This window comes from Vespula vulgaris, chromosome 9, assembly GCF_905475345.1.
Source record: "Vespula vulgaris chromosome 9, iyVesVulg1.1, whole genome shotgun sequence".
In the NCBI taxonomy this organism is placed as follows: Eukaryota; Metazoa; Arthropoda; class Insecta; order Hymenoptera; family Vespidae; genus Vespula; species Vespula vulgaris.
Window position 1 is genome coordinate 5,130,427 of NC_066594.1, and position 26,494 is coordinate 5,156,920.

Below are 26,494 nucleotides of genomic sequence, written 5' to 3' on the forward strand. Positions count from 1 at the left end.
GGCTCTGAGAAGGAAGCGGCAGAAAATCGACTCGGGAACCGTGCTATGGACTTCCGGCCAAAGTGCGAAAAGTTAGAATCAATTTTTCTTAGATAATACCACTTGTACTAAGTATTCTTGTACTAAGTCTGTATGTTCGTGTATGTGTCTGTCATATCATTTAACACTGACGGATAAATCACTTTTAATATAAATATGATCATAAAGTACGATTTGAAAAGAGTATCGATAGATTTATCAATGTATTTATATGTACTATAAATGTGAATATTTCTATGATTATTTGTATAGTAAGGCATATTTCTAAAAAATCAACTGCTTTCTTCTTTTCTTTTAATTTTAACGTAAAATTTATCATATTCTTTTAGGATAACCTTGTATATCGGAATTAATACAACTTAGCTCATTTCGTAAATACGATAGCGACCCTATAAATTCGCATCTACTGATCGTTTAGATGAGAAATTGTCCTATTAATTAAAAGTCAAGACAAAGTTCGACCGTGGACCGTTCGATGTTCCAAACCGATATCAATTCGAAGTTCGTGAAATTACTCGGTGCATCCAACGCTACAGTTCACTTTCTTCTATCTCTCTCTTTCTCTCTCTCTCCGTCCCTCTCTCTTTCTCTCTTTCTACGGGCGGAGCATTCTATCGAGTGTATGCAAGAGGAGAGTTCGGTACTCGATGTTGCGGAGAGCAGATAGAGACGTGGTCAAAGATAGCAACCTTGCGATAGCCTTGCCCGCCAATTAGGTAAATTCAATATAATTAACTATATTCTATCCGGTGGGTAATCTCGAATGGGGCAAGCTAATCTGGTCGCGGTCGTGAGCGCGCATCCTTTACGTTCTGCTTGTTTCTATCCTGCTTCTAGAAACAGAGTACTCTAGAATACCTGCGAGAAGAAAAAAAGTTGTAAATATGTAGACGAAGAAGAAGGAGAAGAAGAAGAAAAAGGAAAAGAAGAGAAAAAAGGTCCAACATTATTTCTTCCTTTGTCTCTCTTTCTCTTTCTCATTTTCTCTTTGTGCATATCTAGAGAGTCTGTAATTGTAATATCATTTCTTTTTTATAAAAAAATATTACAAGCTCGCACGCTTGTCTTTTGTTAGCCATAAAGTACGTATGATTTATTATCTTCTTATATCATATTGGACTTATTCAGCATTACCGTAGACATGAGAATAAATTTATCTATTTATCTATCCTTCTCTGGAAAGAAGTCGAATCCTTTTGTACGACGTTCAAAGAGAGGAGATTTATCCTCTCTGTTATAGTTCACGAGCGGGGACTCTTGAAATTGGCGTGCGAGCAAGAAGAAAGATTCGTATCGGTCGAAGTCTTTAAGATAATGATTCGCGCGAACGATGCGTTAAAGCGTACCGCGTGCTTAGCCACAAGCTGCACCGCCGGTGGTAACAAGATATAATAATCACTGTCATCAGCGGCACCTCGTATCGGGCAGCACCGTGTTCCTCCTTCTCCACCTCCTCCTCCTCCACCTTCTTTTCTCCTCTTTCTCTTTCCCTTCTTCTTCCCCTTCGATCGACCACCTCTCTGTCCAAGACCGGACGAAGAACTTGCCGCGGCCAAAGAAAAAAGGGGATTACAAGTCAGTTTGCCAGACGATCATAGTCATCGAGGCAGATGCGAAACCCTTCTTCATCTAAAAAAGAAGTGACTTTGCTCGAGGTATATCTCTACTACTTTCAAAGTACGCCTCTTTCATCGTAGTGAAGCAATGAAAAGGTATTCTTATTTGCTTCCTGCTTTAATAACGTTTTAGGATTACGAAGAACGAAATTACATCTTTTAGCTGGCGATTTTACGCCTTCCGTCACTTTATCGTAAAATCCGTAAGAGGAGTTAGGAGGAGGTGAAAGATGCAGATACGAGAGGAGTCTCCTTATTTTTATCGAGATCGAATCTTCTCGAGAGCATCGAGGAGGACACACGTAGAAGTCGCATCAGCGATTTTCCGTAATCCACTCGTTCCTTTTTCTTATCCTACGATCGAAAGCGAATCGAATTGCAAGGAAATAGAGAAGACCGTTAGGATACTATTAAGGGCATACGTGCGGCCAAAGTTTGTGGCTCGTTTTATAAAAATCGTGCTTGCGAGACGTAGCGATAGTTAGACGAGTTCATGCTCTACCTACGAATAGTTGGTATCGCGCTGGTTCTTGGCTTGCTCAGTTTAGCCGAGTAGACTCGCGATAACGAAGACGGTAACGAACTCGGCGTGTTCGAACGAGCATTTCGTTAAATCGGATCATTTGTCACGTCCCCGCGGTGCCACCAAGAGTCATATATAGGTATGTACATACGCACATATATATAAATAAATATATATATATATATATATGCCGGGCGAACTGACGTAGGTGCCAGTGGGACGTCAGATCGTATCGAGCCCACGAAACAAGGTCGGTTCGCGCTGATTGGCGTTCCACGATGCGTCTCCGATTCAGGGACCCGAGAGATGCGTGTGTCGAGACTCGTCGCGACGTCGAGATAAACCCTCTTCAAAACTGCCGGACGAGAAGGAAAGTGAATGAGAGATAGAGAGAGAGAGAGAGACAGAGTGGAGTAGAGCAGATATATACGCGAGAGACAAACGGAGCACGCATTGGCTACCAAACGAATTAAAATTGATTGATATTGTCGTGTCGTGGTCGGTGCCAAGGTGCGAGTGGATCCTATGTATTCGATAAACCAATGCTACCGGTCGATTGCTTCGAAAACGGCAAACATGATCGTACGAGGAAAAACAAACGGTCCAACGGGTTTTAGAATCCTCTCAATCGTACTTATATTCCCTACTCGAAAAATCGTATTAACAACAGTCGAATAGCTTTCCATTTAGAGCGTTCTTTTCTCTGGATGAGAATGGCGATAATTTTTAAAATAAAACACGGAATACATTGAGGTTGATATCGAAGTCGAATTGCTCTCGACGGCTTCGAAAAAGTAATAAGATCGATGCTACGATCGAACGAAAGGAGAATAAAATGGAGAAGAGAAAGAAGAAGAGGGGGAGGTATAATTTTTCCCCGAAGGCGAGTCGCAATTTCGCGTACCCAGTTCCGGCGGACGTGGCGTAGCCTCGAGGGGTAGGAGGTGGTAGAGAGGTAAGACATTTTCTCGTGTATTGTTAATGCGGCGAGCGTAGGCGGTTACCCCGATAAAGTTGACCTCTCCCGTCGGATCGAGAACTCGTGAAACGATCCTCGGGTCGCTTCTCGAGTCACGTCTTGAGGATCTGTAATTGAGGAGGATAGGAATCGGCGTCGTCAGTAAAGCGGTAACGACCGCGAGGCGATTCGTCCACCCTTTCGCCGTTGTTTTCGTGGGAAACGTGGCTTACGGGTGGAGACCCATATATTTTTTTTTCTTAATAACTGGCACTCTTTCTTATCGAGGTTACACTACTAAATCGTAGATCTCTCATGGTCTTCGAACTCGATCCGAAGTCCGGATCGTTTCTCATACATTATATTTCATCTCGATCGATAGAAAATGAAAAAAAAAAGAAAAAGAGCTAAACAATTTTTCTTGTCTTAGATTTTTACTCAAGAAGAGATAAGCTGGAACGTTGTAACCTTTTAAGAAGAAACTCGCACTGTGTTCTACGCGAAGAGAGATGGGAAGGGCGCCGAGAGAGGCGAGCGAGCGATTACGTTCGCTGCATGACGTAATTCGATAGAGACGTTATCTCGTTCGGTTTGATCTAAGAAAAAAATGTCGGAATGTCTAGATCTAATCCGCAGTTGGTACGTTCCGCGAGAGACATCTGGCAGTCTTCTTTGAGCCAGAGGAGTCGAGGGAAAGGTCAAGCGGTGCGTCCTTCCACGGCAACGGTAAAAGAGCGGGTTACTCGAGTTGCCTCCTCCTCCATCGCTTCCTCATCTTCTTCGTCTTTTTCTTCTGCTTATGCTGCTTCTCCGAGCCGTCGAGTCCGTTTGTCTAAGAGGAATCGAGTCGAGTAGTAGTGGTTGGCATCGTGTTCGCATTACCGGTACAGGCGAACCGTTGTGTCATAGTCCCTTTGCAACGTACGATCTTCGCCAGGGCTCCTTGCTGTTACAGCCACCACCGGCGTACCGTAGCTGAATGCTGGTTTGTTACGCGGAAGTGTATTCGCAATTCCGCGAAAGAAGACGCGAGACAACGGATTGGCTGTCCGCGAGCGATGACATCGAAGCGGGTTAACGACTCCATGGAAAGAGCATTTTCCTTGAGAGGGAAGGTCAACGCAAGCAAGGACCGCGAGCGAGTCTCTCATTCTCTACTAACTTCCATGCCGAGTATGTCTCCTTTCAGATGAATCCCGGATAACGCGCATTTCCCAATGATTTGTAATCTCTTTCTCACGCGAACGGTACGCGAATGTCTGCCACGAAGACACAGAGAAGAAGAATTCTCGGCATGCCTTTCCAACTCTTCGACGTACTTTAAATATTTTACCGAGCGAACGACGCGTATACCGTCGGATTCTTACTCGTTAAATTGATCGAGTGCTAATTAATCGATCCTTTATCAATAATATTCTTTCCTACGATCTCTTTCGATGAATACGCATGAAATATTAAGAGATAAAAGAAAAGAGGGAAGGAGAAAGAAAAAATATATAGATAAATGAAATTCTCTTCCCATTGATAGAACGATTCTTGACAGGTATTAAGCAAAATTGCATCGTATCGAGCGACGCGTGTGTTCGGTTAACGGGAAGCAAGCAATGAATAAACACCGTTATTGTTCGCGTCCATCTCCTGTGTTTGCTTTATGAATGCACAACGTATTTCTAGCGGCACGTTACGAATGATTGGCAATTATCGATACTGTCGTTCAGCAATATCGTGCACGATAGAATATCATCGACGATATAGAAGAGAGAGAGAGAGAGAGAGGGAGAGACAGAGAGAGAGACAAAGATAGATCGCTCGATCGTACGTACGGCTTGATACTATGGACTATTCATTATCGCTCCAAGTACGCCGAGTTACGTGTCTCGACGAATCGACGTTTAATGTTACTTAATCCCGACATCTTTACAACCCTATAAAAATGCTTGTCGTTCCAGTTGTGCCGTTATGTCCGCAAGCCGAGAACGATCCTATCGATTAGTTTCCAATCGATCTCTTCTCCTCTTCGTGGATTTACGCTTAGATACGATAAGGAAACTTTACTCGCAGTATTTGCATTAAAAGACATTTCTTGAAACAACGCCGAAAGAATTTTTCTGCAAAGTTTTGAAGCGAGTATCGAAGTAAAACGATGCTTCTATTTTTCCTTTTCCTTTTTTTAATGCAATATTTGGAAGAATCAAGAAGCAAGCAGGAGTGCTGGCCATCCTCACGAAAAGCTCGTAAAAAGTTGTTGATTGAGACTCTCGAAGCTCGTTCGAGCAGGCGGCATTAGGGTAACGTGTCGGAAGGCGAAGATGGCGAAGAAGAAGAAAATGAAAGAGGGAGAGAGAGAGAGAGAGAGAGAGAGAGATACAAGGAAGAAGGAAGAAGTTCAGCGAGGTAGGTCTATGGGATGGTGAGGCTGTGCTTAGCTCGTGTCAGGAATGTAATTCACACGGTGCTGGCATTCCGTACCATTTCATTCCGCCTGCGGCTACCTCTTTTGTGCTCCGCTTAAACGACCGCTACGAGCTCGCGGCGTTCTTTCGCAACCGGTCGCTCCCATCTCTCTTTCTCTTTCTCTCTCACACGCTTGATGCATCTTCCCACCTACGTACGTGATCGTACGCGACTATGTCGCGAATTCGTCGACTTCTTTGACTCGGTTAAATATATCGACCTTCGAAAAGTCCTTTACGGACACCTTGTTTTCTCGATCTATACGGACATCGAATTTTCGCTCCATTATTGGCCGCAAATAAGAAACGCGAAAGAGACAGGTGATGTGGAACGATTAATGGAACATCGTGTGCGGCGCACTCTATTCGACAGGTCGAGCGGAAGAGAAAACGAAAGGAAAGGAGAACCGAAAATATGATCGTTTATGCAAAGATCATTCGAAGAGGATGCCAGAGTCTTCCTTTCGTTTACTCGCTACTCGACTACTCAACTCCTTCTATGCTTTCGTTCTCCACCCTCTCTCTTTTCAAGCCGTGCCATACTCTTGCGATTGCGCGAAAAGAAATCCAAACTTTCTGTCTCTTTCTCTCTCTCTCTCTCTCTCGTTTCTCCTTCGACCTCCCTTGTACTCTCCTCTCTCGAGAAAGAGAAATCAACGCCAGCGAACAATTCGAGACTTGGTAAAGTTTCTTCGGTAAATACAGCCTACAGGATACACGAGAAAGAAGAAGAATATATTTACGAAGATGAAGAAGAAGAGAAGAAAGAGGAAGAGACAGTAGCGTTTCCTTTGCTCAAGCTTTTCTACAGATTCACTTCCACCTACAGTTTCGACTTTACCTTCACCGTTGCCATTAAAATAAAAAGAATAAACCAGGCGGACGCCTAAGTGGCCGTGAACGCGCTGAATGCATTTCAATCTCATTCTCGCGATTACTCCTCTACTGAAATGATCAGAATCGTCGCCATCGTTGTCGTCGTTGTCGTTGTCATTCTCGTTGGATCTCTAAAGCGGCTATCTAGGCCCCTCTAGACGTTACAACGGCCGGCTCGAGCGTAGTACGTCGGCATAATAGAGAATAACACATTGTCCATGGGACATTGCCTCGTCCTATTATGATTATCATTGCCATTATCGTTATTCTTCGTAATACCTTAGTCGCTCGTCGTACTAAAGCGCTTCCTCGACCTTTCTCCACCTACTCCTCGTTTCTTTCCTCTGGCTTTTTCCGTCACAAAGCGACAGAATCTTCTCCTTTCGATCTTGAACAGACGGAAAGAGATTCTCCTTTTTTACTTTTTCTTTTTTACTTTTTCATCCTATACTCTTCCTTCCTGTTTTACGAAATTTCACAATGTTATTCAAACTTCAACACGAAGACTTCAACGAAGAAGGAGAAAAGACTGTAGGAGACACTGTAATTCCTCGGTTCTTATTTTGCTCGAATTCACTGAGCGAACAATTAGCCTCTCTCTCTCTCTCTCGAAAGCCGTTCTTATAACTCCGTTTTCCAGACGTTCTTTCATCGTTCCCTGAGAAACATTGACTTCGGAGCTGCGGTACGATGTCTTGCAGCTACAGGAGAATCGTGCTTTTATTTCTTGAAAGTCTACGAGCATGCGTTACCGAGTCTACCAACCCTTCCTCAAGCATTTATGCTTTTTCTCCGATTTAATAAAGAAAAGCGATGACTTCAGGCGTTTCAGATGATTTCAATAATCTCGACGTTGTTATATATATGAGAATAATGTCTTTTCAATAGGAATATAATTGTCTCGTAAAGATATTATCTTTATTGAATAAAAAATGTTTACATCGAAATATTCTCTTTACAGCTTTTTCATCGAAATAGATTTCTTCACGGGTATGGTTCAATACCTTGGGCTACGAGTCAACTAGATCATGGCCACGAGGATAAAACGGTGATGTAAATTCACGGTGCGAAGTTTAAGTACCGATTGCGGATGAAGATAGCTCGAAGGCTCGCTCGCTCTCGCAAAGTCGAGCCACGAGAGTCTCGATTTTATCGAAGACGTATCATTGCTGGATAAGCGAAGAGAATACGAGCATCGTCGATGTTCTCTCTCCTTGGTAACCGTTCGAGATTCGGTCCCTCTTCCGTTCTCTTTATCTTTTAACTTCACGCTTTCTTAGATCCTACAAGAAAGAGCGTCGAAGTCGATCGCACGATAGGTGCTACTTAATTCGCATTGTCACTGATCGGAAGCATCGTTGAAACTTTTCGTGTCGATTAAATCGACAGAAAAGTCGACTCGTAAGTAATATCATATCGTTCCGTATCCCAGCAGAATCTTCGTTTTGCGAGGTCGCTATACTATTCGCGAGAAGTTGGAAACGGTCCAAGGATTTACTGACCCAAGAAAGGAACTTGCGATTCTCTATGGTCTACGGAAGTTTCCACGTCATTCTTATAAACGTAAAGAAACTCTGATATGTATATGCATTGGAAAATATTCAGACAAATGTCCAACGTAGATTGTCGCATGATGATGTAATCGCAATGTTTTTGTTCTTTCTACGCTTTGTTCGTTTTGTTTTGTTCAGCGGGTTGGTAGACATTAGGTCATAGCAAGGTGAACGTCGCGCGAGACGGAAGCTTGACGATAAATATTAATAGAATATTTATTCGTTTCTCCGTATTTTTTTGTAATAAGTAATGTGTAATTATACGTATATTACATCGATTACAATATATATATATATATATATATATATATATATATATGTTGATCAAGATTAGTAATGATCTAATAAAAACCCAACAACGTTTTTGAAATAAGTCCAACAAAAGTACTGTAGAAAATCGATTTTATAGGCTTGCTGCTTTTAATCATGACAGTAGGTCGTTCGGCCATTCGTCATCAGATATCATCTTCGTCTCTCGGGGAAAAGAAAAAGACGGTATTCCGATCGTTCTCCTTCGCTCGATAGGAAAAAAACTTCGAGGACGAGTTGAGCGGTGAAAATGGGCAACGGCAGCGCGACCTTCGTTCGTGCTTATCGATAACAGCATCTCGATATTCTAGTGCATATCGGAGGAGACCGGCTGGAAAGGGTTCCAACTCACCGATATATTCTCAGGCCATGGCAAGCGAATATAAATTTAGCACGGCTATGTGGGCGCAGCCCGACTAGCCTCGACTATCCGTGCCACGCCCGTTATTGTCCCCCTCCCTCTCATTCTCCTTTGCGATATCAAAGAGACGAGAAAAGCCTACCTACGCGTGAGCACTGAACACTCTAGACTACCTGTGAACGCCTCGACCGGACGAGATGGGCCAATGCGACCTACGATCGACGGAAGTCTACCTCTTTCTCTCCATTACGAACTTCGAATGCACCGTAATTACACGATTAATTAGCAGAACGAGACTCGCTCGAGTAAAAGATAGACAGGGAGAGAAAGACAGAGAAAGAGAGAGAGAGAGAGAATGGGAAAAATTCAAGCCCGTTGTAATATCGCGTATTCGTGTATGTTGTTCGCGAATGCATTGTGCATTGTTTCATTTGTACATACAAGTACGTGCATACATATGTAAGCCCGCAATCCATAGTCTGAATACGGGTGCTCCGTAAATAGTTCCCGATCACCAACTTTTAACGGAACGTGACTTATGTATTTTCATTGACTCTTGAACACTATAGAACTTCTGGGAACTTGGCTCCCTCTTTCTTTCTCCGTTTCTCCTTCTTTCTTTAAAAACGAAGAATTATTATCTTTTTCGTTCGCTCTCCCTCCAATTTTGGTCGACTTTTTTTTCGATTGAGAAAGTTCAGTAAATCGATGTTTCCTCCAAGTATCGGAGGTTAGAGAAAGAGAGAGAGAGAGAGAGAGAGAGAGAGAGAGAGAGAAAGCAAAGAAATAAAAGACATAACGAGAGGGATAGTCCTTAAGTGCAGTTGGCCATTATTCGTCTTACTGTTCCTATCGATCTGCACATGCGAATGTGATAGAAAGAAAGAGAAAGAGAAAGAGGAAGTGAGAGAGAGAGAGAGAGAGAGAGAGAGAGAGAGAGAGAGATCCAATGAATGCTAGTATATACATCCATACATATGTACATATATACAGACATACACAGATTGCGTTATTCGAACGTGGCCTCGATATCGCTTGTGTTCATGCTCGACAAGGAATCCGATGCAATTAGGCGTGTTGCGAGCAAGTCGAACGCTTCGGCGCCAATTACTTCGGTAATGCGATTACACTATGCTTTGGAAGGAGAGACTGAGAAGACGGCAGGATGGACAAGCGTCAAAACAGGCTCATTAAGGTCGTTAGCTTTCGTTCGGCCGCAAAAGCTGTCGAGTAAAAGGTTTATTACGAGTTTCGTTCGTGTCCTGTTGCATTCCCAAAGGAACGATGTTTTCACAAATGCGAATCGTCGTAAAAGCTCGATAAGGGAATACACGTACGAACAAAATTTTCTAAGAAATCGATAGGTCGATGTATCGTTTCAGAGGTCGGACGGAGAACGTGATCTCTTAACAAGCACGACTAATTACGAACAACGAGAAAGTGTGTTACATTCGTTTCATTGTTCGTCTCTCTTCTGCTTTCGATAAGGGAAGTCCGTGTGCACGCACAACCGTTTTATCGTCGACGACTTCTTTCTTTTTTTCTTTCTTCCTCTCGACGATTTGTATTTTAATTAAGTATAACCGTGCGAGATAAAGGACGAGAGTTTTTTAATTTAAGGACGAGCTTGGGTACCGTCGAGGACACGCAAGAAAGTTTTCTCGCGAAGCTCATGCTTCCAGCGATGCTCACGGATTCATTATTACAGGTTACCTCCGCGAATGAGTTTTTAAAGGTTCTTTACGGAAATATCTTGAGTAAGGTGCTTTTTAACAGCTTTTCGAGCTTCTCGACATTAATATTAGAGTGGGACTTCACTTAAAGACCATCTTTACGAGGGTAAGGAATCCTTAAAAAAAATTCTGTCTGACTTATTCGAGTTACATGAAACGCGGTGTAAACCAGCGTCATTACCTTTACAAAGTCATCCATCATCGTCGTTGTTGTCGTCGTCTTTTCGAAGGGGCTGCCACGCGTGCAATAATTTGAATAGACCCTAACCCTGTCAAAACAACCCTCGTCATTTCGGCCAAGGAGTTTTCGTTCGTACTTCGTCGAGGGAAGTTTGCAGAGGTTTGCTCGTCCGCGGGGAACCACCAACGTCTTTTTCATTCAACGAGTTTACCCAACTATCAGTTAAATTTATATAACGTGGAAGCGTGACAAACAACAAGACTTTAAAGCTATTCATCACCCCTGGTTTTATAATGGTTTACGCTAACAATGAGTAGAGACGTAATTCCTGACCGATTTTTACGAACAAAGTATCATTTTAAAGACGAAGATTTAAACGAGGAGGTGGCTGTTCCTTTCGTCACAAGATAAATTTCATATAGGGACGTCCTTTGATATCTGCAGTGAGAGAGACGAAGCTTCTATCTCCATTACTGAATTTCATATATACGCATAAGTCGGGTTTACATCATGCTCTTATTATATCAACCTATAAAATTAACAAAAACTAACGCTCAACTAACTTTAAAAGTTATGGAATTAGTTTTCCTTTGCATTCCGAAGTATTAATATCGAAGCTCTTTCTTTCTATACGGATGGACATAAATAATTAATATTCCTAATAATTTTACAAGCATTTAAACAATCTACGATGTACACGGTGTATGCTAAACTAATACTCGAACGATAGCATATTTGCTTAAATATTAAATAGTTCATAAAACGTGTTAAATATAAAATAATATCAATTTAATATTTCGAAATGCATATATCTCCAATTCAGCTAGAATAATTCATACTTTCGATAAATTTATAATTATTTAAACAATTTACAATGTGCACAGAATATAATAAATTATTATATATTATATTATTTAAAAATATTTAAATAATAATACATTAGATTTAACATTAATGAGTTATGTGTTCTATACACGTGAAATATAAAATAATTTTAATTTAATATCTTAATAAAGAAAAAGTTTTGAACTCGGTATCATTGTCTTCATTTAATATCAACAAGAACGAAATTTGATCTGACATTGTTAGTCATCGCCTCAGTTTTTCTTTACATACCGCCAAGTAAACAACGAAATTCTCCTTTTCATACGGAGAAGAAAGAAAACATTTCTATACTCAATAATTTTGAACTCGCCGTCGATAGCTACGTGTAATATCAACAAAACAATATCCTTGGCTGACTTTAACGATTACTAGAGCAGTTTTACTTTGTATTTCGACGAGTGAACATCGAAGCTCTGTCTTTCTAAACGCAAAAATTTTCAAATAATTAAATATTATTTAAACAACTTAACATTAATACTTTCAAGTATTTTAAAATTATTTAAACAATTTGAAACATGCGAAGAATATAATCAACTAATATTTAAACAATATCACATACATATAAAAACTTTATAGCTTGAAATACGCGTTAAATATAAAATAGAAGTGAATAATATTTCAATACTATTGAAATGTGAAAGCGCGATCATTGTAAACGTCTAATAACAACAAAAACCGACTTTTGATTGATTTGGAAAATTATCGGAGTAGTTTTACTTTGTATTTGACGAGCATCGAAGCTCTACCGTTCTATACGCGAAAGCTTAAAAATCAATATTTTCGATTATTTTAAAATTACTTAAACAATTTAAGACGTGTCAGAGTATAATAAACTAATATTTAAATAATGGTACATTAGATTTAACATTAGAAAGCTTGTAACACACGTAAAATATAAAATAAATTTAACTTAATATCTTGACAAAGGAAAATTTTTCAACTCAAAATCATTGTCTTTATTTAATATCAACAAGAACGAAATTTGATCTGACCTTGTTAGTCATCGCCTCAGTTTTTCTTTGCATACCTCTAAGTAAACATCGAAATTCTCTTTTCCATACGGGCAACAAAGAAAAAATTTCTATACTCAATAATTTTGAACTCTTCGTCGATAGCTACGTGTAATATCAACAAAAGTCTTCACCCTTGACTGACTTTGAGGATTACCAGAGCAGTTGTGCTTCGTATTTCGACGAGTGAACATCGAAGAGTTAAAGTAAGTATATTTCTATATCACATATTTCTTAAATAATTTATACAGTTTCTTATAATAACAGTGATACCGATTATTTTGTTTGAATTTTTATATTTCAGAACTTGATTACGACCATGCGCGTAGCAATGAAGTAATCGAATGTTTGTATCGCTAAAATAAAAATATCGCGAAATAGAAGCAGTGTTTGTTCGTTCGCGTTTCGCGATTTAAACAACATGTTTTTGTATCGACTGCGTGCAATGCAGTCCTTAGAATCAGTGTTTGTTCGCGAAGTACTTTGTTTTAATAGTCGCACAGACTGTATTTATAAAGGACAGTAGAATTTCACGAAGTAAATTCAGTGAACGTTCGTTAATAAATAACTACCGCGAATTAAAGTCAGTGCATCACTGAAGAGGATGTCAACCAACTTCGATGTCGACCTACCTCATTTTCAACCAACTACGAATCATCCACCCTCAATTTCGACCTAAATCGAGGACGAGTGTTTTGGAGCCATCGCAGAACTTCTTAAGTAGTAAGTGAATTTTTAAGTCCTTCCTTATCATTCAACCATGTCGAGGACGAAAGGTCCGAATCGGCACGAGTGATTGGTTGTAATTATTTAGTAGAAGAGCATTGAGTGACCATGAATAAATTTGTGATGAAACGAGTACACAAGCAAATATCCCAAGGTCCCATTTTACTACGTATACGCGAGTAGGTTCATTTAATATTTTGCAATGTTATTATTAAACTTGAGTCATATATTTTTCACATTTTCTTTTTCTTTAAAGTTAAATTAAATTAAATTCATACTTTCATCTTTCATAATTAGTATATTTCTTATCTCAATAATATTAAGTTCTAATAAAATTATAATAACGAAGCGTGTGATATGACAATTGTGTATACATGGAGCTAAAACATATTTTTGCTATGCGTCATGGGAACAGAATATTTGTTTACATTATGATCGAAAATGTCTCAATTTCTTTTTCTCTTTTAAATTTAAATTATATTAAATCTAGAACTTTATTTTTCATAAGATCTATAATTATTTTATTAACATTTAAACAATAAAAAACATTTCTAGCAACATGATAAAGATCATATAAAATAAAATCAATATAAATTTAATAATTCCATAATTTAATATTAAATATTCAATAATTTAATAATTTATTAATTCAGTTTGTCTTTCGACAAACATAAATCGCGAATTCGGGAGGAAATAATTAATAAATAATATTATATTACCAACATTTAAACAATATACGAGATACATGAACTATAATAAATTAATATTTAAACGATAAGACATTCTCGGAGACACGATCAATATAAAATAAATTCAATTTTATCTTTCGACAAATATAAATTGCAATCTCTATAGGGAATAATTAATAAATAACATATTTTACTAATATTTAAACTCTGACTCCTTCAATTAACTCTTGCTAAACTTGTGTCACTCGGGCGCGTTTAAAAGTCCTAGTTTATTTGCTTGAAGAGTTGGTCACGCGCATTTTAGAGCAGACTGAACGTTAGTCCATGGGTCTCTAGATGCAGCAACCTCCACGTGGTGAGACCTGGGTCGGTATTACTTGCGTATATATCGATATGTAAATTTAGATAACGCAAGTACTACCGGGCGAATAGCTGCGTATTTCAATGTATTTTCAAAATCTTTTTAATATAATTCTAACAAAATGTTAAAGTACTTTGGTTAATTCTTGTTAAAACTTGTTAAAGTGTTTCGGGAAAGTGCTTTATGAATTTTTGAGTACAAAGCGTTTCATTATTAAAGAAAAGAAAGAGAGGCTGAGGGAACGTGAGAAAGGAAAGGGATAGAAAGAGGAAGAAAACGGATTATTTTTTAATTTTGTAACGTTTGCGATAAAGTATACTAGGTAAATTCATTTAACAGATGTAACACCGTTTCCTAAAATCTCAGTATTTTTTAGTAATTTAATAGTTAAAGGTTAACGAGTTAACAATGATTTTAAATGAAAGAAATCCATCTACGCATTCGTATATTGAGCATACATAATCGTATTACCGGTATTTCGAGCAAACGTTCAAGGTCCCATGTTTGTCATTCGAAATAATCGACGCACTGCTGCGGCAACAGCGGCGATATGTGGTATACACGCATTCGACTCATATTTCGCATAAAAATTTTTGACATCCATCCGATACGCATGACACACCTCGTACAAACATACGGCGACAAGAAAAATGTATACTCGATATAAATTAGTGCAAGTCGGAAATTAAATGACTTCCATCGCGTATTTACAGTATAGCCTCGCTAATTATCATCGGTTCGCCGAAAAATTGCTACGCCTGAACGAAAAAAGGATAGAAGAGAGAAAGAGAAGAAGAAAGAAGAAAAAGAGAGTCAGACACCTGTCCGGAATGAGCAACTTCGAAATTACGAGACTGGTTCTACATAGTTATTGTTACGCACGAGTAACGACGTAGGTATATTACATTTACGAGCCGCGGCTCGTATCGGAATAATCAAATAAAGCCATATTTTATAGATATTGTAATTTCTATCTCGAATCCGTCCGTTCGATCGCATCGATTTTATTCTCTCACACGCCACATTGCGAATCCAACAATTTCCAACTTAATGATCTTCCTTTTTCTTTTCATTTCTCATTCGTTTCAAATAAAAGTTTGATATAAATATTCTAGATATACCCGATATTTTATCCATTTTATGTTAGATAGGAACGAAATTATTTCAAGAAGCTTTCTATAAATTTATTTCGACCATCTTTCTACCGTCGATGGTCCATTCTTTGACGAATCAGTGAAACATCCTCTTTCTTCCCTTCCCCTATTCCACCTACTCGTCTATCACGATCGAGCTCGTGGAAACTCGAAACTCGCCGCGATATGTATAATATGTACCTACGTATATGTACGTCTCGCGACCGATCGTTACTCACGTCGCGCACGAATAACGTGCGCGAGTCGAGTCGTTACGCCAAAATACGTGCACCGAAAGACGTGACGTATGACGGGAGCGTCCTGCACGAACGGTCCATATATTCGTCGGAGACGAGCCGTTAATTGTAGCCCTCTGCTCTTCTCTAACTATCTATCTCCCTCTCTCGTTCTCTCTCTCTCTCTCTCTCTCTCTCTCTCTCACTCACTCACTGATCGACACGCGACACGAGTCGCCATTTCGTTCGATCGAAAACCACCACCAGTATTACCATCAACGAGAAAAGGACGAGTATCGTCCGATAGTTTTACACACGATCGACGAACCTATTTTTCTTCGGCAAACAAGAGAGCTCTAAATCAAGATGCAAATTGACTTTGAAAGTTTCCCCTAGACGAATTACAAATCGACAAATTAAAAAGCGACAGAAAACGAAACGTTTCCGAGAGATTTGATCAGAAATTGTTAATTTAATTACTAGATAATAAACGTAGTCTGTAAAAATTCGTGTCCGATCGGAAGATAATAAACGATAAAAGAAGTATGTGGGTATATTTATCGTGATTGCAGGAAATTAATTGGGCGGACTTCGCAAGTAGGTCTTGTAAGTTTTTTCGTTTATCGAACGAAGAGAAAGCGAATGTTAATCTTAACTTTGCCGTACCTACGCCGAATTTTCGAGTGCGAGTTCGCGAGACCCGATACGCTAATTTGGTTCCGATAAAAGTCGTGTCGGTGAGCGTAGGACGAGAACGGAGAATACACCTACAGGTACATACATATATGTATATATATACTCGACGTCGATCGTCGAGAGATTATCTCTCGTACCTCCAAACGGACCTGGGTTCGCGCGGAATCCGGTAAAGAGCGGTTTTCGTTGCTGGTACGAAGCTCGTACATCTGCCAAAGTCATTAAGATTTGTCTCGTTATCCGAGTCACGGGGCGACTGCCCGCTCGTTCGTACAAATTAATGCTCGGCCCGATAGTATCGCTGCGTGCGAAGTTAACGCGACGTAACGAGCGTAACCACCGGCTACGCGAGGATAAAAATAGCGGGCACGAATTTAAAGCGTCGGGCGTTTAGGAGGACGAAGAGAAAGAGAAGAAGGAGGAGGAAGAGGTAGAACGAGGACCAAGAGATGGAGGAAAGGACGAGGAGAGATACGAGCGATGCGCGCGACTTACCAAAGGGTGGTGGGGGTCGTTTGCTTGTCGTGCTAGGAGAAAAGCCGGCTAGGATGAGCACGCGACCGAGTCAAGAGAGTTGCTTGAACGCCCTTTACAAAAACGCGTTAGCCGAGACTAATTATGAGACGGACGATGACAGCTCCACGTCGTGAAGAAGCCGTAAATACGGAAGACATTAAAACCTCTTTATCAAAGATTCATTCGCGTTCCTTCGTTTTGTTTTCTTTTCGAATATTATCGAAAATAACATATAGATATATCGATCTATGCAAATCATTTTAAATGCATTTTAAAGTTAATTTTTCACGATATAATCCGCTACGTTCGTAGCACGGATTATGGATAACAGCTCGTATGCAAAAACAACGTTTAATATTCATTCATTCCAGAAAGAAAGAAATCGTTAATCGAAATCTTGAACTATCCACGTACATAAACTATCCTCATTTCTGCGTATTCCTCATTTATTGCTTCCTTCTCTATGTCTCTATAAATTATTAATAATTGCAGGAATAATTGAAACAGAAGGTCTCGAAAATCGGCGAGATGGACAGAGTCTCACGGTAAACGAGGCGATTACGATCAGAAAGAGAAGAGAGTAATCGATACGAAAAGTCGAAACGATCATGTATTTTTCGAAGGATGAGACGAGTGCCGGGGCAAAGTACATTCGCCTTTACCCTCCTGATCCAAGTTTAATCATATTCACGCACGGTACGTGTTAACGAGACAGATACGGCCGGCCCCGTCCGTCGTATTTAATATTTACCTGAGGATCATTTCCGTTCGTTTAATTAAAGCGCAAGGTCGAACGACCGGTGCTATCCTCGCGCTCATCGTTTTCTTCTTCGCTTTTAACCACGATCGGCTCCTAGGGATCCATACCGTCGACGGTATTTACCGAGCCTGATTCGCAACGAAATTAAATCGGTACGTCCAATCTACTACCTTCGTTTTCGTTTCATCCCGACCGCATCGTTCGGTAACCGTTACCGATACACACTCTCTCTCTCTTTCTCTTCATCCCTCTCTTTCCTTAGATCTATCTGTCTATCTCTTTTCCTCTCTCTAAAAAACGTATTTTCAATAGCGAAGCTCGGAGACATACTCAAACCCGCAAAAATTCCTAAACGTTCTCCTCGTCGCGCATTCTCTACGTTCCTACGCTTCTTCCATTAGAGCTCTTCGTAAATATTTATGGAGCAAGCGGTGCAAGAAACGGGCGATAGCCGGCACGTAGCCATTTACTTATTGATTTATATCGAACATTTTGCTTTGCTAAAAATAGACTCGCTTTCTATCTATAATCTCGATTTTAATTCCTACTTCGGGCTCGCGTTCATTCGATGTGAAATCTCTTCGATATATTTCTCGTCCTTTTATATTAATATTGATGTCGGAAATAAGAAACGCGTCGACGTATACGATCTTCCACCGGTGTGGTATTGAACGAGACGAGGTCGAACGGGCAAACGAAAGAGTCCGCTCTTCTTATCTCGCTCGACGACTGCGCGGATTTTCATTAATTTGCTCGTACAAGGGGTCGGCTTGGTATCGGCATGCGGAGAACGAAGTCGAGTCGCATCTTTTGACGCTCCACGGCGAACATTCCTTCACCGTGCCTTTAATTCCATGTTTCTGCTTTACAAACCTGATCTTCTCTTTTGTACAAGTAAGTACGAAGCACTCGAAACAATTAATTGCGTTCCGTTACCGTTAATGAAGCTGTACGAGTCTTACTCTCGATATTGAGTTTCTTTAGAATTCCTAGAATGATTATCGCGATCATCGCGGATAGAAAGAGGAAAGAGGAAAAAAGAGGGAAATCGATAAATCTTAGGACATCGAAATTACGCCGGTGCTCGTGCGAACGAACAAGCCAGCTCGCGAGTAACCACTTGTCGACTCGTCGTTTCACGATTGACAGAACGACAGGAGACAGGAACGAGTATTAGTACTAATACTAGTACGAGTACTAATACTAGTACGAGTACTAGCACGAGCACGTAGAGCAAAGCTCACGGCGTACGTTCCATTTCTGTAATCCTCAAAGAGAGGTCGAGAATCTTCTTCTGTCCTTCCGTTCGTTCACTTCCACCCTCCTTTCCTCGATCTCTTCTCAAGTTTCTTACATCGATCTCCGTAATTCCACGTTAGCCTGGTTGCACGACCTCGCCGAGATACCAAGCCTAAGAAACTCATGGAACTCGTCGCCGTCCGAAGGCCCTTATAGGGATGAATTTTCTCTGGCCCTTTCCGAGACTTCGAAGTATGTACATACCTATTCTTTCGCTATGGCATTCCGTGCGAAAATCTCTCGAGACAGGGGACTCGGCAATCTTTTCATTCGAATTCAGCCGAGTTCATCGAATTTCCTTCACGTAAGAAGAAAATTTTAATTGAGACGATCGGTCGATGTGAAACGAAAGAACGTTTATCGTACAAGCGAGCGTTCGGTCGAAAGAGTAGGAGGAGAAGAAAGATCGATGAACGGAGACCGCGACGGGACCGAGTCGCGAGCTTTATCCGAACGTTCCAATTACGAAGACACGAGATCGTCGATCGCCGAGAGTTTATTTGTACGGTCAGTGAATCTCTCGCGCGAGAGAAAGAGAGACACTCGCTCGGTAGTCAGGGTTGCAGATTCGCGATGCAGAACGGAAGACGCACGCGAACGCTCGCTCCCGGTGGTGCTCGCAGACAGATAGGATCGGACGGGAGCCGAGCCATGTAATTGATTCGAAGTAAAACAATGAGCCTCTATGTGAAATCGCTGTGCATGCCCAGACTGCGTGTGCGACCACGACCGAGAGGGTATTCACGGCTGGTGGAACTCGTCTCAGCGTCACTCCGCTCGTCTCCGTTTTTCTTTTCTTCTTTTCCTACCGTGAGGTAAGACCGCGTAGATCGAGCGGAACGGTATGAGAAACGAGCCGCTTTGATATCTCGTCGACGACTATTTCTGGATACCTTCGGAGTCTTTTAAGATTGCGAAACTTGAGCAAAAGAAAAGATAAAAATATCGTGTTCTCTTGTGTGTAGGCACATGGAAAAAAACAATAAAATAAAATAAAATGAATAATCGGAGAAAAATGCAGATTTAAATTATTAATAGAGAATCGGAGAAATAAAAAGAAAGAAAAAATATATCATGGTTGAACGTGAAAGAGCTTCTCGAGATTTCTTCATTGCAGAAATGGAGAAAAAATGCTGAGAAGAAAAAAGAGGAAATGCTGGGCGTCATCACCATTTGGCTATTGACGTTGCGCGTCCGGTTTCGCTTATGATGTATGTACGACAAACGCAAATAGAAGTGCAACGCGCGCGCTACCGGACAAAGGCGTTCCCGGCTTGCGCGCGAGCCGGGATGAACAAAGCAGAGGGACTTTTATTATAATAATCTACAGCGTGTGTGCATGCATGGAACCGAACACGATGTGCATATTCTTTCTCCTTTTTTCCTCTCTATCTCGCTACCCCTTACCGCCGTTTTGCCACCCTCTGCCTTTCGACTCTTTCGAGATGCACTTTATTGCAAAAGTGAGAGAGTGAGAGAGAGAGAGAGAGAGAGAGAGAGAGAGAGAGAAAACACGGCAACCCTTTGCCAGAGAACCTACAGCACATCGAAATATTACGAGAATGACGTGAGAGTGAGACAAGCTCGTCGTGCAAGAGCGCACGCATGTTCACCCTGTGTTGAAAATATATATGTTCGGATGCATGTGTATTTACAGACTAACACGCTACCTTTATAGAACAACCGCGGGAAGGCACCGATGACAACGATGTTCTGCATACGCGTACGTACCGGTGGACGAGTTGAAAGATCGAAATCATGCCAGCCAACGAGATAGAGAAAGAAAGAGAGAAATGGAAGGCCAGGAAAAATGCATTTCCGCGTCAGTAACGGAGCGGAGAACGAAAAGCATATGAGAAGAGAACAGCACGTTAAAGTAGTCGGTAGAGAGGGACTCTGTAGCTCGAAAGAGCTTTATGAACGTCGTGCGTTGGAATTACGACGAGTAGAGCTAGACGAGCGATCGAGCGTCGTATACTCAGTTTTACGAGCATCCCCTGTTTCTCCTGCGGATTTTAATCTTTTCATCTTTTTTTTTTAAATATAACTATATCCACATATGTCGGAAATAACGATTTTAAGATCACACTTTAATCAGATTAATATGGAATATATAGATGGAAGGAAAGGGGTTATGATAAAAAGGCAATATTTGGCAATATCTGATATGAGCAATTAATCTTTAATTCTATTGTAATTTCACTAATTGCAATTGATTTTATGGACTTAGAAACACTAGGACGTATTATATCAATATTGAAACTAGTTCAAATATGCATATCTTAAAGAACTTAATTTCATTCTTATCTTATATTTATATAATTTTGAATACATATTTATTATGGATGCAGTTGTTTACTGTAATCATTTATATGCATATTTGCAAACGAGATGAAATTTATTGATCTCCGATTTCTGCGATTTTGATCTCCGGGGAAATAGAAAGAGAGAGAGAGAGAGAGAGAGAGAGAGAGAGAGAGAGAGAGAGAGAGAGAGAGAAAGAGAGAGAGAACGCGCGAGGAAAGAAAGAAAGAAAGAAAAAGAAGAAATAAAAGTCGAAATAAAAATTCTCTCCGGTGGGAACTCAAAGCGGATATTTGTTTCGAAGCGCGCGTCATTAGCGAGATCGTTCCACCCTCTCGAAACTCCTCCGCGAAGGGAAAAGGACTTTTAACTCGCGCTCGGAACGGCACTTAGGGAGTGCGAGCACGTCCACGTCGCGCGATAATTATCCCTAATTGTAACGCGGTGGTAGAAAAAGAGGAGTAAAGTAAAAAAAGCGCTCTCTCGCACCGCGAACAAAAGGAGAAGGGTTGACGACGTGCGGCCCGCATCTTCTTCAAGGAGGTAAGCGAAGCTCTGAGCGTACGGGACGGTTTGAAAAAAACTCGAACCCTTTTCTCTCTCTCTCTCTCTCTCTTTCTGTTTCTCCTACCTTCGACTTGGAGACAGCGAAAGAGTGTGTATGCGTGTTCACAGTTTAAAAAAAAAGCTTTCTATGCAACGATGAACGTGCAATCTATTAGAGCACATCTCCGCACTTTTTTCTCCTATATCTTCTAGCATTTTTTCCATATAAATATGACACAACGAAGACGAAGATAATGAAAGTGATATGGAGAAAGCGTTATCTTGGAAATTATATATCCTTATAACTTATTGTATGCTTCGTAGAGAGACAACGAGCTATTCTCGATCCTGCTCGAGTTCCTTAAGTTACAGAAGTTTCGGCGTTAAAGAGATTGTTGTTCGTCGAGTAGAAATATGGAGAAAATTATATCTTTGATATATAAAAGAGACTATCGGAGAATCTAAGGATGTTTCGAGAATCATATTTCGTGGGATTCTCAGAGTGTCACAGAATACGAACGTAATTAACTTCGCGTGTCTTCGCAGACGAAGAAGTTACGTATACCTAAGTAAATTGTTTTATCGGAATTTTCGTGAGAACTTTATGGAAGGCGTTCAAATCCTAGAGAAAATGGCGCGCGAACGAATAACGCCATCTCGGTAACAATCCAGTAAACACGACTACGGGTAAGGTTTCTGCTTGGAAGCGTCGCTCGGTGCAACGAGGACGGAAAATACGATTCTTTTCAAAGTCGATAAGAACAGGGAACTCTCGAGTTTTCAAAGTTTCTTGCGGTAAAAGTTGTTAAGGATGTTACGCTTTACAAACTACACATTCGTGATGATAAAAAGATTTATTTCTCGTTTCGAATCGAGGAAATCTTTGTACGTATTAATGTATGTATGCATGTAAATTTGCATACAAGCGCGATAATAAAAGCGCGGGAAGTACTTCGATTTCTCTTTACATTTCAAAAAGGATATTATTTGGGTCAGCGCCGAGGCCGAGTTTCGATGAATCCTAAACGTTTCAAAGCAAAGATGAAAATCAACGAGAATCGCTATATACGCAGTACGCGTTGTATACCTATAAAGTCGTTTTGATTCCTTTATTTCATTGTCCACAAACAAACGTACCGGTGCAATTCGTTTGAAATAAGGTCGAATAACGTTTCATCGAAATGTTAAGAAAACGTATTTGCACGCGTCTATGTTTTTTGCTGCTTGAATCTGCGAAAACTAAAAAAGGAAAGAGATAGAAGAAAAAAGAAGGGAGAGAGAGGGAGAGAGAAAAAAAAGAAAAAAAAATACAGAACGAGGCGTACCGAATTCATCATTCGTTATTTCGGTAGAGAGCGTCTCTAGAACTATGCTCGGCCTATATACGAACTCGTACGTACGCTCTAAAACTCGCTTAGAAAGAGAGAGAAAGCAACATTAAATTTCGCTATCGTAGTGGCGAATAGTCGGGACGCGCTTCAATGGTGCGCTTCGGTACGCTTTGGCCTTTTTCCGCGCGCAATACGTAGCACGTAGTCGTAACCAGGTACGAATTCAGAGCGTATTTGAAATAAAAGAAAAAAGAAAATAGCAAAAAACAGTAGATTTGAAAGAGTGCGATGGCAAAAGCGAGCAGCGAACAAATCGCTACGACTTTTACCTGCGACTATTCACAAAAAAGCAAAGCGAGTTCGTACATCGTCTTTTTTTTTGTCTTATCTCCCTGCTTCTTTTTGGGAAAGAGCCGCATGCAAATGTCGCTTATGAAATTCGCGCGAAGCATTATGCTAAATCATGTAAGCTATCGTGGCTAATTAGCGACGATGACATCTGCGACGAGCATCACGTAAATCTTTAAACGTTTTCATCCTTATCGCAAAACATTAATTAAATGGCACGTGTCTACGTTCTTTGTGTTATAAGAGAAAACAGATAGTTGAAGCGATTATTGGAATTTGCAAAGAGTCAAAAGAAATTGTCGTGCATCGACAAGAAATCGGATGTTAGATAAAGATAAAAAAGGCCAACGAATGGAAAGTGGCAACGTAAATATAAGGTTTCCGGCGCGTTCCCAACAGAAAGAGAATTACTGCATCATCGTGAAAGAAAGAACGCCGAGCAAAATATACGCGGGCAAAATGCAGCGGATCTCTGAGCGTGGAAAGGCTAGCGTGTTCGTGAGAGAGACCAACGGAATCGCCGATAGAAGTTTCCTGCGCGTTGATTCCGCGGGCGATTGGCCGCAGATTACGGCTTTGTGCTATTGCTTATATATCCCTCTCCTATGCTTGGCAATTTACGGGTTATCACCGAACGACAGTAAACTTCGGATATCTAGCCTGGCGAGTTGACGTACCGCGGCTCTCCGTTGCAACGGCAAGATAGCTGAGACAGCTGGAACATAAAATTACTGCGCAGGCCAGTGAAATACAGTTTGCAAAGCGTAAAGCGTTGAAACGATGACGAGCGAACTCTTATTCCGACGCTACAACGATAGGAACCAACTTCACGCTTTCCGTTTATTTCTTACGCTACTTGATTGTTTCTCTCTCATAAAGATGGGAAATATGAGAATCGTTCGTCTTTCGAATAAAAAATCCTGACTGGAGTTCGCTCTGAAAGTTTTTCTTCTTCTTTTTTTTTTTTATTTCGAACAAGGATGATTCAGCGTATACGAATCTTCAATTTGCTGACCATCAACGAAACGTTATCTCGTGCTGTGTACGCTAAATATCGACTAACGATTAACCGATTTTACGGACGATAATACATATTTATGGGTATCGCGAACGCGTATAAACGAGAGAAAGGAGGGTGCGTATTGAAATTTACACATGCGAGCGCATATAATGGAGACGGCCTTTTTATCTATTAAATGCATCGTTATATTCGGACGTTTACAGATTCAAATAATTGGATGCTACCAAGTTCGGGATACGTTTTCATAGCCGCGACTTAAATTGATTATAAAGGATTGCGATGCATAAAATGCACTAATGAATGAATGCCAATGTTTGGAGTATTGGAAGAGAACTCGTTTAGAAAGAAGATTCAACGAAACGATGAAGGACGACAAAAGTCCGTTCTCTCTCATTAAAATTTATCGATCATTCAAGTATACACCTCGGTATGTGTAGGTACAGAAGACTTGACTTAGGTCGATTAAAGAAAATCGTTCCTCGTTGAATTCGCGGAATCCTTTCGAGGCTGCGATTTTCTTCGCGTGTACCAAAGTATACGTAATTCGCGATGATCTTCCGCTCCGCGAACTATAAATTCCCCTTGCAAACTCCCACGATCCAAGATAAATATCTTGGCCGCTACATCCCCTTCCTCTTCTTCGTTCCACCCCGGCTTTATCGATTGAATACATTTCCTGTTTACCGTTCCACCATCTCCACAGATAACTTCTCTTGTGGAGTCGGTGCGGTAACCTTGAAGGTGTTCTGAGAGGTCGTCGTCGAAGCACGGATCGGTATCTCCTTCATGATTTACAGTGCGGACCGCGATAATTGAACGTTCGCGCCTTTGACCAGGAACTTGCTAGGATATACCGATATCTGTAATTCTTGCAGCAGTATTCCCAAAAGCCATCAAATATTCCTTCGTAAATCATACCGATAGCTCTTCGACTTTACATTTTTATAAAAGAATTATTATTACTTTAGTCACCTTCGAGACACGTATTTTCCAAAAGTCAAATTGATACTGATCCACGAGTCTAATAAAAGATTAAAAAATGTAATGATTTACAACTCTTAGCTGTCGAATTTATTTCTTTGAAATTTTAACACTCGAAGATGTGATTGTTACTTTACACAGTACATTTTATTTTGCGAAGTCAATAAATTCAACCTCCGAGAAGCTGCTTGTAAATTCGAATGAAAATCGATGTTGCTATCTCTCCGAGCGATAAATAATTAGCTTGGCGCTAGGCGAAAGGATGGACGATGTAACCACCCTCGTCTTGGCCGCGAGGTGGACTGTGTCGGAACGGTTAACAAGCGTAAAGGCGTCGTAGGGTAGTGCTATCTCGGTGTTACGGCCTACGAAGTGCTCCTCGTGCGCGCGAACGATCGTTTCCTTCCTTTTCGTTGGCAACTTCTTACCCGCGTTCTCGGCGATTGAGTTAGATGCACTGGCTCGACCAGCTCGCTTCGTGGCTGGTGTTGCACCTTCGCCTTAGGGCCGCCTAGTCGTTAGCCCGAGGAGCTACCGTAGAAAGACCGGTATAAGACTCACGATGTACTCTCTTGTTGAACTCTCGACGGCCGTGTGAAAGTACGAAGGAAATTTAATGCGTCACCACGGACGTTTCGGCTTATTATCCATGAACGATCGAGAACAAGTGAAACGATTGCTTCTGTTCTTATTAGATCTTTTCACGTTGAAAATGTTCGATGATACAAAAGTAGAATCATCATTTTATCATTTACACGTTCTAAGAAACAGTAAAATCGTACGGTAACCAACGCTAATATTTTCTCTTGCCATTACATATTTTAATCACCTTCTCCTTCCCTCCGTGCACCGCACTATACTTACGTAACCTTTTACTCCTCTTTGCTACATATGTTTTTCTTTTTTCCCGCAACTCCGGACATTGCTCTCGCGAAGATGTACTTACCTGAAACAAAAAGAGAAAGAAAAACGTCATTAACTCTTCGCAGGCGTTAGAAACGCAAACGCGAGGTGTTAAAGTTCGCGCAACTTGGCCTTCCGCTTCCCGGT

General features: G+C 40.7%; 1 long non-coding RNA gene across 4 annotated transcripts in view; it reads right to left on the bottom strand.

Annotated features, from left to right (window-relative positions):
* Positions 1–26,494, bottom strand: part of LOC127066381 (uncharacterized) — a 576,444-nt gene that overhangs the window by 220,401 nt on the left and 329,549 nt on the right. Inside the window, exon 3 of one of the 4 annotated variants that reach the window (XR_007782373.1) lies at positions 24,457–26,390. The exons of the other annotated variants lie outside the window; for them this stretch is intronic. This is a non-coding gene — a long non-coding RNA (uncharacterized LOC127066381). Of the gene's footprint in view, positions 1–24,456; positions 26,391–26,494 lie in introns of those variants that run through there. 4 annotated transcript variants of the gene reach the window in all.